The 11,664-nt window shown below is 35.8% G+C and overlaps 1 protein-coding gene across 2 annotated transcripts in view; it reads left to right on the top strand.

Moving 5' to 3' along the window:
• The first annotated feature begins 8,780 nt into the window (after positions 1 to 8,780).
• The window catches only part of LOC127654082 (leptin receptor-like), a 47,314-nt gene continuing 44,430 nt past the window's right edge, over positions 8,781 to 11,664 (top strand). Inside the window, exon 1 of one of the 2 annotated variants that reach the window (XM_052141062.1) lies at positions 8,781 to 9,019. The gene's annotated coding sequence lies outside the window, so the exon portion shown is untranslated. Of the gene's footprint in view, positions 9,049 to 11,664 lie in introns of both variants that reach the window. The other variant, XM_052141061.1, reaches the window with a different exon arrangement.

The raw sequence follows: 11,664 nt of genomic DNA, 5'->3' as shown, positions 1-11,664 counted from the left end.
AAGCGTTGTTCTGACAGCTTCCCCTTAACGATTGATATGCTCCTGGACTCGCTCAGCTTTATCTTCATCCAGACCCACTCGATTTTCTCCTGCAGCTTTCTCAGCAGTCACATTGTGCATGCCTTGGTTGAACTGAGTGTGGTCAAGTCATCCATGTATGCCCTGATGGGAGGGAGCCGCAAACAAGATTTTAGCTGCTCTCCTCCCACCACCCATCCTGATGCTCTGATGATGACCTCCATAGCCATGGTGAAGGCTAGCAGGGAGATGGTTCATCCTGCCATGATGCCTACTTCCAGCCATTGCCATTCTGTTGTGTACTCTGCTGTCGTCAAGCATAGCTGCATGTCCTGGAAATAGGTTTTGATGTGGAGATCTCGTCCATCCCTTTTAGCAGCTTGGATTTGATGCCATATCCTGCTTGAGTGCTCTAAACACCCAGAAGAGCCTGGAAAGCCTGTGAGCCGCTATGCTGAAAAAGATTTTGATTTCAACGTTCAAGAGGCTGATTTAGCAAAATTGGCCTATGTTACGTAGTATAACCAACAGGAGACCACTGATGTGTGAATTGATTTTGGTGACACTACACTTGTGAGAGTGAATTTATTGAATATTTTTGTAGTCAGAATCTGTTTCCCCTTTGCCCCGATAGGGTGTTTCCTGTCGGAATCTGTTTCCCCATTTTTCCCCATTCTGATGGCTGATGTGAACATTAACTGAAGTTCCTCACCCATATCTGCATGATTTTATGCACTGCACTGCTGTCACATGATTGGCTAATTAGATAATCTCATGGATGTTTGTTGGTGTCAGATGGGCTGGTTTGAGTATTTCTGTAACTGCTGATCTCCTGGGATTTTCACACACAACAGTCTCTAGAATTTACTCAGAATGGTGCCAAAAACAAAAAAGCATACAATGAGCAGCAGTTCTGCAGATGGAAATGCCAAATGAATTTGTTGATGAGAGAGGTCAACAGAGAATGGCCAGACTAGTTTGAACTGACAAAGTCCACAGTAACTCAGATAACCGCTCTGTACAATTGTGGTGAGAAGAATATCATCTCAGAATGCTATTCTGAGATGCGGGTTGGCACTGTTTTGGCAGCACGAGAGGGACCTACACAATATTAGGCAGGTGGTTTTAATGTTGTGGCTGATCAGTGTATATACATATGTATAGGGCTAAAATTTAACTATCTCTAAGAATAGCAACAGTTCAGCGAGATTCATAGACATTTTTTAAATGTAGTTTCTTTACCACATCTATACTATGTGTGATTATAATTGATTTAAATTTAAATTTTTTGATCAACAACTGATAACAGAAAAGATATTAATAGAGTCTTTATAAAATAAAAATGGATTGCATTAATCTCATGTTTGGATGCACATTACACAGAACGAGTCAAACCAAACTTTAACTCTCTGTAGCTATTGAAATCCAACAGATGCTTTACACTGGTCTGAAAAGTCATATGTGTTAAAACATCACTTCAGTTTGTTGAACAGTTTAACCAAAAGCAGAGTTGAAGTGAGTGAAATCTGAACATTTAGCTAGCGGCTAATGACCGAAATTTGATGGCACATGATTTAAAGGGTTAATTTTGCATCTACTTTTTCTCACAAAACTGCAATGGAGGCTTAAAATATATTTATTTTATTTATTTACTCATTTATTTTTTGTTCCACAGTGAACAAACTGGACAAACTGGACTTTATTCAGTGCTGCTTTTGGTCAGTAAATACTTCAAGTTTGGTTCACACAAAAAGTAAATTCATCATTTACTCACTCTCATGTTGTTCTTAACCTCTATGACTTTTTCTTTCATGGAACACAAAAGTTATATTCGAGAAAATATATCAAGCTTCAAAAAGGATGTAAAGTATCAGAAAAGTCTTTGTTCCAAGTCTTCAGAATCATACAATAGCTTTGTGTGCAGAACAGTCTGAGATTTAAGTCATTATTCTCTGATCCCCCCCTACAGTGAGCTGTTAACTGCTATGACCAAAGCACTGAGTTAGTTAATAAAACTTTAACAGATTGAATCATTCAGACTGGTTTTGATAACTGGATCTACAACCAATGCAATTAAAAGATTTGACTAAAATAATAATAATTCAGATATCCATCAGAAATCAGATATTGCTATTTCTCCTTTGAAAACTCATGAACATACCATAGGGAACTATGGTGTATGTAAAGATTCTTAGCTAAGAATGACTTTTTGTTCTGTTCCTCATAAATATGTATATATATATAATTATAATTATAGTGCATGAGTCATATGGACAAGTTTCTGATATGTTGCTGAAGACGTTTTTTTAATTTTCGAAGTTGACAGCCCCAGTCCTCATCCACTTTCATTATATGGAAAAAAGTGTTAGGATATCCTTAAAAATTCCCCTTTAGAGTTCCAAATAAATATGGGTTCTGAATGACATGAGGGTGAGTAAATAATGACACTCTTTTTAATAGGGTGAACCATTCCTTTAACATCTCAATGTGATTAATCCAAGTCCTCAAACAGATTAATTCATACTAGCCCCATCGAGGAACATGGCACAAGCCCAGCAATACTAGCATATAGACCTTCCATAAACGCCTTCACACATCAAACCCTCTCGTATGATTTCAAGGGGAAACTTTTTTGTCCATGATTGGCACCCTTGCACACATGAAAGGAAGAAAGGATCACACATTACTTAGTGTCCCGTCATTTCGCAGAAGTTGTTTTTCCAAAGAGGCCTACAGATCACCAATTTAAATCGTTGGCACCCTGCAGCATCTTGGTGTTATAAGTGCATTGCTCAAGGACCCCATAATAACACAGCTAGAATTACTAACAGGCTTTGCATTTGTCGTCTGGATCCTTAAGCATTAGGCTTCCAGCACCACTTCTTTCTCACAATATTTACATAATTTGAATCAACCTTTATACTCTGCCTGAGTTGTTTCTTTCATGGAAGTCCTCTATTTCAGACAGAAAAGTCAAAATGTTGCCTTTGGTTCGGGATTATCAGTAAATGCCAAATATGACGTCAATTCAACAGTCATTCTTCAGTAATAAATACAATTATTCCTAAAATAAGTCACAGTGAAACGTGTATGAATGCCATTTCATTAGATAAAATATAAAACCATGTGGCATCTGCAAACTAACTGAATTTTTCCTATTTATAGTTTGCCATTACTTTTAACCAAGTGGTCCAAAGGTAATTTTTAGTGGGTGGATGTATGAAGTTCACAGTCAAGTTCACACTGGTGCCCTAGCAGAGTATCACACCAGATGAAGAAAGTGCCTAAATAATTCTTAATTTTGAACATTATCTATTATTTTATAATTTGAAAACCTAAAACAATTTTTTATTTAATTTTATTTGCTTGGAAAGTGTGCTTTTGCTATGTATTCTTTAAAATAAATTCCACTTTGTATGATATTTTGTTATATAATTGTAAAGGAGTTAATGGAAAGGAGGAGGCGAGAACCGGCTTGACAATATAAATAATAGTTTAAAATAAAACTCAACCAAAAATACAAACACGCACACACACACACACACACACACACACACACACACAGGTTTCGGACAGCAGTCTGTAAATATCTCTATCTGTCGCACTGCCGTCTTCGGTCGGCCTTTATCCCTCTCAAGGGCTAATTAGCCTTGAGAGGCTAATAATTGTTACGATCCCGTGTTGTCCGCCCCATGTTTTCTGTTTCACTCATCACTGTTCATATTCCATGTCACGTTTTCCTTGTTGTCCTCCCTGTGTTTAACTAGTCTATTGTCTTAAACTACAATTCCCACAATTCCCGGCCTCCCTCACTGCCTGCACTCATCATTGTTCTCACCTGTGTCTCGTTTAGTCATTATTGTGTTTGTGTACTTAAGCCTGTGTGTTTGTTCAGTCTCTGTCGATCGTTGTTTGCTCATGTTGAATGTTCACGTGTCATGTTCTTTGCAAGAGGTACCCTGTTATTGCTGTCTTCTACTTTACCCTTCGTGGATGTTTTACCCAACCTGTGTTCTCCTGTGTGTCGTTTTGTATTTGAGTTAGTTTTCCCATCGTGGGCTTTTTCTTTGTTCCTGTGTTTTGTATAATTATTATTTGTTTGTTAAATAAACCGCGTTTGGATCTGCACCCCCTGTCTGCCTTCTCCTGCTTCCCACACACGCATTACAATAATACACAATAATACAAAGACATTCCTAAATTTTTAAGATTGGTTTATGCGTCCAAAAACGTTTTTGGGTCACTTAGTCCATATGCTAAAACACTAATTCCCGCAAAAGAAAAGAGTCTTTAAAAAATAAAAAAAATAAAAAAGCAAACAAATAAATTATCAACAGTCTGCAAATTACAGTGGACTCGATTACTGGAAACACTGCAACTCATCACAAATCTATACAATAGTCTGACATAATATCACTATATCAAAAATGTAGCAAATATCCTCCTCCTGATCGCCATTGAAAACCCTTTGCATTCAGTGATGAGCCAGATGCATTTATGAGTTAGCTCATAGGGGGTTAATTAGAATGGTGACTTACATCTCAAATATGTGTCAGTTTTGTCTGGGAACAATGGCTTCATGTTCCGAATTAATCATCTAAATCTGACCTTTTCAGGGCTTGCAGATCACACACTGCATTGCAAGAAGGAGATGTGAAGTTCAAGGTTTCTTGGATAATGTGCGACATGTGCCTTAGCGTTATGATGTTGAGAAGTTTGATATCAAATAAGACGCATGAAAACATGCTGAAAAAGAAAACATTGGGCATTAAAAAACAAGACAATCTGTATAAATCCTAAAATTGGCCAGAGTCATTATTATATTCCTTCCATTATTATCTTCCTGTTATCAAATGATCTTCCTTTGCCCTTCACCAAGAATACTCAATATTATATTAAGCAACAGCCCTTGGTCTGTCCACCAAATGCAGGGGCAGGATTAAATGATGCTTAGCAAACTCATTAAGGCAACTATCCTTCCAATTAGTTAGTCCATAAATCGCACAGTTTCCCTTGTAATAGATATCTCAGTTCTGAGAAAATAAGGGCCCTTGCACACTGAGCCAATGGTGCCTGCATCTATTGCCAAAGGATTGTTTCTGTCATTGGTTGTAAATCTCCTTTAGTCTTACACTGTTATACACACTGTAAAATTCTCCTTCATCAATTGCATTCACTCCTTCCCAAGAAGGAACAAATCTCTGACAGAGCCCTCTCTGTTTACAAGGGCTTTGCTTAATGTCCAATCATATATCACAGCCACACATGAACACCTCTGAAGGTGGTTCTTGGAATAAAGGAGCAATTGTCCTCCTTTATTTCCAAATCTAGATGTCTATGTAAATTTGTGATGAGTTAAAACACATGCATATTTAATAAATGCTGCATGTGGGAAATCTCTTGGGGATATGACATAATGAGTGCATGACATCATGTGTTTAACCCTCCAGTATGATTTTGGGAGATGATTTCATTGACATCTTGCAATATTGTAACAAAGGGAATGTATAGTGCATGCCTCAATCTGAGCTTTTTTGTTTTCAACCATATCAAACATAAAATGCTCTTACATTTTTATGACATCTTTAACTCTTTGATAGAACATTAAGTATAACTGTATCTAAAGTGTTACATACAGTAATGTAATGATGTTTGTTGATGTATTTAATGAAAGCTATTATTACAGCAAGCATTTTTTGTTTCAGATTAGGTTTTATCAGTGGTTTCAGATGTTTTTATTTATGGTTTCATTTTATAACAATCACTGTATATCAGTGCGACAGTTGCTGTGCAGTAATAATGCAGACTTTACCACGCTGTGACTCATTCCAAATGTCTGCCTTGTTGTCTTTTCTATAATGCTCATCTGCCCTCGCCATTTAGACTGAGCATGTTCTCCCAGGCGTTAGTGATTTATCCATAGCTCATGCTATGCATGACTAGATTCATTCTTAAGGGTTAGACCCTGGCATTAGGACAGCATCAACCCCCCTACTGTCAATGAACACACTCTCTTTGAAATTCATGCAAACTTTGTGCAGCCCACATGTAAGCACATACCCACACAGTGAGAAATCTGTTCTGCAGTCACTATTATCTGCACAAACACGTACCTTTGGAGAGTCTATGTGGAAAATAAAATGAATTGTTTAAATGCTGTAACATGCATCTTTTTGCACTCTATTACAGTCAATTTTATTCATGTATGCTGCAAATGTAGATGAAAATGGGATATATGACTTTCACTCTTCTGTAGAACACAAACAAAGATTTTTGAAGAATATCTCAGCTCTGTAGGTGCATACAATGAAAGTGAATGATGATCAGACATTTGTAGCTCCACAAATTAAATAAAGGAAACATAAAAGTAAACCACAAGACTCCACTGTTTAAATCCATATCTTCAGAAGCAATATACTACGTGTGGGTGAGAAATAGAACAATATTTAAGACTTTTTTAAATCTAGATCTCCCCTTTAACTTTATTTTCAGATGTATTACAAAGTCATGGATTACATCTATGTTTCCATTATGTCATTTTTGGAGCTACAATGGTCTGATCACCATTCACTTGCATTGTATGGACCAACAGAGCTGAGATATTCTTCAAAAATCTTTGTTTGTGTTCTGCTGAAGACAGAAAGTCATACACATCTGGGATGGCATGAGAGTGAATAAATGATAAGAGAATTTTCATTTTTGGCAAACTATATATACCTTTAAAATGGAAGTGAACAGGGCCAATCCACAAATGTCCCAAGTATAGCACAAGACATACACAAATTGCATGTTAATCTGATTTTAGTCTGATAAAATCACTAACTAAACTTTTCTGTGTTATTCTATCCAATTTTACAACTTTGTTGCCCTAAAACAAATAAAAAAATTGAATTATGATTTAAACAACTTTACAGCTCAAATAATGCACAAGTTTTAACAGAACAATTTATGCAAGTGCTTTTATAAAGTTATAAACTTCACAATTCTGCCTTTTAATCCCACCAATCATGGTGGTACGAACTGACATTATTTTTGTGGTAATCAACAGTATGCCACAAACGCTGTTGATTAAGCTTAACTTATATTAAATGAATACAACCTTATTGTATTGTTACAAAACAAACAAACAAACAAACAAAAAATACTATTGGTGATCTGTGATGACCATAAAGCTTGAAAATCATTGTTAGATCATCCCCTATATGTTATAGTAAATTGCCACAGCTACATTAATGTCTAATCACCCTAATGTCCCCTGTATTTTTGATCAAATCACATAATTGTTTCTTGTATGTTTCTATGGTAATGTATTTTAAAGTCTTTCTTTGATAAGCATGGGCGTGTACATCTGATTTGCATCCCGCTGGCAGTGTCCAACCTGCTGTGAGCTGCTGAGGGAGATAAATGGTGTTCTTGCTCTGTCACAGCATGAGGGGTAGCATAGTGCATGTTGTGCATTTAAATAGTAATTTTGAGCACTGGCTGTAGCAGCATTGTGTTTACAGGGCTGGAAAAGGTTGATAAATATTTGGGCCTCTGAACATCCATGTTAACCTCTGTGCTGCTTTAGTGTAGTTATTTGTATTCAAATATAGTGTGCCAAAAGGAAAATGTTTGTGTGTACATTACAGTAAAGAGCAGAATAGCTTGTGGGTTCAATATCATCCAAGGTCTACTAGATGTCAGAGGCAGAAACGAAAACTTTGCTGTTGTTATAATATTTAGGTTTAATAGTAAGTTTATATAATGCTATGATAAGAGAGACATAGAAGTAAGTGTTATTAAATGTTTAATAGGCCAATAAATAATGAGATATCGGATTAAGCATTATTAAATGTTTAATGGAGTCTAAATCTTATTTAAAAATGATCTACTGTGGAGAGAGATAAAGAGATGTGTAGGCCTACTAAATTTAATTTCAACAACCCAGACGGTTGCTTGCTTACATCATGTTAGAGCATGTGAGGAGAGCATCATGTCACGTGGGGGGCTGATTAGAGGATGACAGCATGATGAGATCATGTGGATGACTTCATGTTACTAAATTACTACATTACAAGTGAAGTCATACAGCGCGCCACCGTATTCAAGATGGCGTTCTTTTGAATGAGCCCACATTATTCCATTGCTGTTTATTTATTTTGGAAGATCTCTTAAGGGCCGTTCACACCAAACGCATCCTTGTGTCAAGGTAGACGGACACTTGGAAGTGAACACAGGTCTCTCGAGAATCCTTTTTGAATGCTGACGTTCTTTTTAAACTGACAATGCGTCTAAAACACGGCGCTCGAGACAAGACACGACGTATCGACAAAAGACGTGCATGCGTTGCCGTAAATAAAAGACAGACGCAAAAGCGCATTATTATGAGATTGTAAGGTTAGTGTGAAATTTCAACTCAGCAGATTAAACATTTTCATGTGAAATGTGTCCTTATGTAGTCCTTGTTAATAATTAAATAATAAGGTATAAAAAAATAACCCAAATGTTCAACAACATGTTCAGTAGTTTGAAAAGTGGGCTTTTTTATTTATTTTTTATAGTTTCTTAGTTTATGTAATGGGATAAATAATTAATGTAAATAAGAAGTTAAGTTCATGTTTACATTTATAAAACAAGCGCATACCTTCGTTCCTTTTTGTTCTCCTTTTTATTTGCATGCCTTCTTTCCTTGAGAAAAAAATAAACATTCGCGATGATGATGGTGTGACGCAACACGCTCAAGATCGATGCCACTCCCTCCGGCGGGAAACTCAGCACAGCAGCAATGCTTCAGTTGAAGATGCCGATTCCACATCACAGCTCTGAAAAATCACGCTGATGATTTCAGAATTCACACGCCTTTGCTCTTCTGCATTCGCCTCTACAGTCATTACATTAAAGGACGAAGAGCTGAACTTTACATTGGATCGCTTTGTCCTAGTTTCTGGGTGGAAAATTAAGACACGCAAGACTTTGACAACACATTTCAATCAGATTCACGGACAGTGTGCGATCCCAGGTGTGATATTCTGCACATGATCTCTAGCGGTAAGACTGTTGTGGAGTTTTAGCAAGTCCGTATTCCGATCGCGCTATTTGAATCATATTCCTTTCCTCAGCAAATTTGTATTTGTTTTTTCTATTTAGTTATTTGATTGTTTGTTATTTTGTTTGTGACGGTCTTTTGTATTTTACAAACCTGCATGCTGTAAACTGGGCAATGCGTTTTAAACGTTTCCTTCAGTATAATGTGCCAACTTTATTTACACGTAGACGCGATGTCTTGGTCTTTCTTCCAGAGTTATCTATCAGAGTACAATTATTCTCATTACAGAGAATAATTGTAACAGATCCCTTCTAATAGGGATGGGCGGATCGATACTAAAGGATCGATATTTCCGATATTGATGTGGTATCAAGCATATCGATCCTCACATACAAATATAGATTATTAAGTTTTTATTTTCAACTAGTGGTCTTATTATTTAGATAACATGAATATTAATGCATCTTATAAGTTTCAAAGTGGGAAAAATATATTTTATTAGTGAATTGTTGAATGGCACCGGAACTATTTTTTCTTCCGCCAATCTTGACGCACAGAAATGCTAAACTACACCAGAAGACAGGCTCACCATTTCAGTCACAGAGCTCGTTCAAAGAGGGATCAGTGCTTTCCTGAGGTAAAAAACAGCAACTGGAGTTATTCACAATAAGTAATGGCAAAGCTAAACATGACATGTATTATAATGGACTTGTGTGACCATTTTTACAGGCTTATTTAAATTCAGTGGCGTTAAAATTTTTATAATGATCTTTAATCCTCGTTAATAATTGATACCCTTATGAAAATCTACCATGGATTTACTGTAGTAATATTGTATTAACCATGACTAGTAACCACGACTGCAGTAACCATGTTTTATTTTTTTCAGTAACCAAGGTTTTGATAGAATTAAACATGGTTTTGCTACAGCATTACTCTATCCATATTGTAACTTGGTTTTAGTAGCCATTTATTAATATCTATGGTTAATTTTGTGGTTTTATGTGTTGCTTATACTTACAACATTTTAAAAGGTAAACAAAGCAGCCTAATAATTATCTGCTTATGCCTATAAATATATATAGAAAATTAAGTAATAATTTAAGTTACTAATTTTATCCAAGGAATTCATAAAAAATTCAACGTATTAGATGTATTGGTATTTGTATCGATATCGGCGATACTGGCCTAAAAGTACTTGGTATTGGATCGAAAAGAAAATAAGTGGTATCATCAATCCCTACCTTCTAATAAGGGGAGCCTGCAAGCTTAGCATAAAATAGCATAACATCTGTGGCGGTACTCTGGTGAGGAGACAAGAGGCAGTTTTTTTGAATGGATGTCTGTGGAGGAGATGCTTCAGTGTGCTGAATAAACTACTTTTGTGAGGAAACAGCTGATCACTTAATGCATTGACATTCACCACTAATCTTCAATTTGTTTAACACAAAACAATCCCTTTGGAATTAACTATGAAGACACTGTGATTTAACAACTATGTCAGCCAACTATCATCATTCACTTGTGTGGACCTACAGAGCTGAGATATTCTTCAAAAATCTTTGTTTGTGTTCTGCTGAAGACAGAAAGTCATACACATCTGCGATGGCATGAGAGTGAATAAATGATTAGAGAATTTTAATTTTTGGGCAAACTATACCTTTAAAATGGAAGTGAACTGGGCCAATCCACAAATGTCAGAAGTATAGCAAAAGACATACACAAATTGCATGTTAATCTGATTAAAATCACCTTTATAGTTATATAAAACACCTTTGTGGTTATATCCAATTTTACAACTTTGTTGCCATGACGACCTAATGTCGTCACCTTAAAACAAATAAAAAAATTGAATTATGATTTAAACAACTTTACAGCTCAAATAATGCACAAGTTTTAACAGAACAATTTATGCAAGTGCTTTTATAAAGTTATAAACTTCACAATTCTGCCTTTTAATCCCACCAATCATGGTGGTACAAACTGACATTATTTTTGTGGTAATCAACAGTATGCCACAAACGCTGTTGATTAAGCTTAACTTATATTAAATGAATACAACCTTATTGTATTGTTACAAAACAAACAAACAAAAAATACTATTGGTGATCTGTGATGACCGTAAAGCTTGAGAATCATTGTTAGATCATCCCCCTATATGTTATAGTAAATTGCCACAGCTACATTAATGTCTAATCACCCTAATGTCCCCTGTATTTTTGATCAAATCACATAATTGTTTCTATGGTAATGTATTTTAAAGTCTGGCTTTGATAATTAACTATGAAGACACTATGATTTAACAACTGTGTCAGCCTACTGCACTCATTTGTATGTTATCCGCAAACGGTGACTTACTCCCCCGTGAACGTATTACAAAAGATGCCTCAATAAACAACAACTTAATACAATATCAAGAAATCCAAGTAGGAAAACATAATAATTAAATAAATTATATCTAAAAAAAATACATCAACAAAGGGAAGGGAAAAGAAGACAAAATTAAAACAACACAAAGGGGTTAATAATCAAAATACACCTCCAAAAGATTACACAACTTTAGGGCATTTTTGTTATGCATACATTTTAACGATTTGTTGGAGACCAATAATTCCTTC

This window comes from Xyrauchen texanus, chromosome 13 (assembly GCF_025860055.1).
Source record: "Xyrauchen texanus isolate HMW12.3.18 chromosome 13, RBS_HiC_50CHRs, whole genome shotgun sequence".
Classification (NCBI taxonomy): Eukaryota; Metazoa; Chordata; class Actinopteri; order Cypriniformes; family Catostomidae; genus Xyrauchen; species Xyrauchen texanus.
Note: the sequence above shows the minus strand (reverse complement) of the source record. Positions and strands in the feature narration are given on the sequence as shown.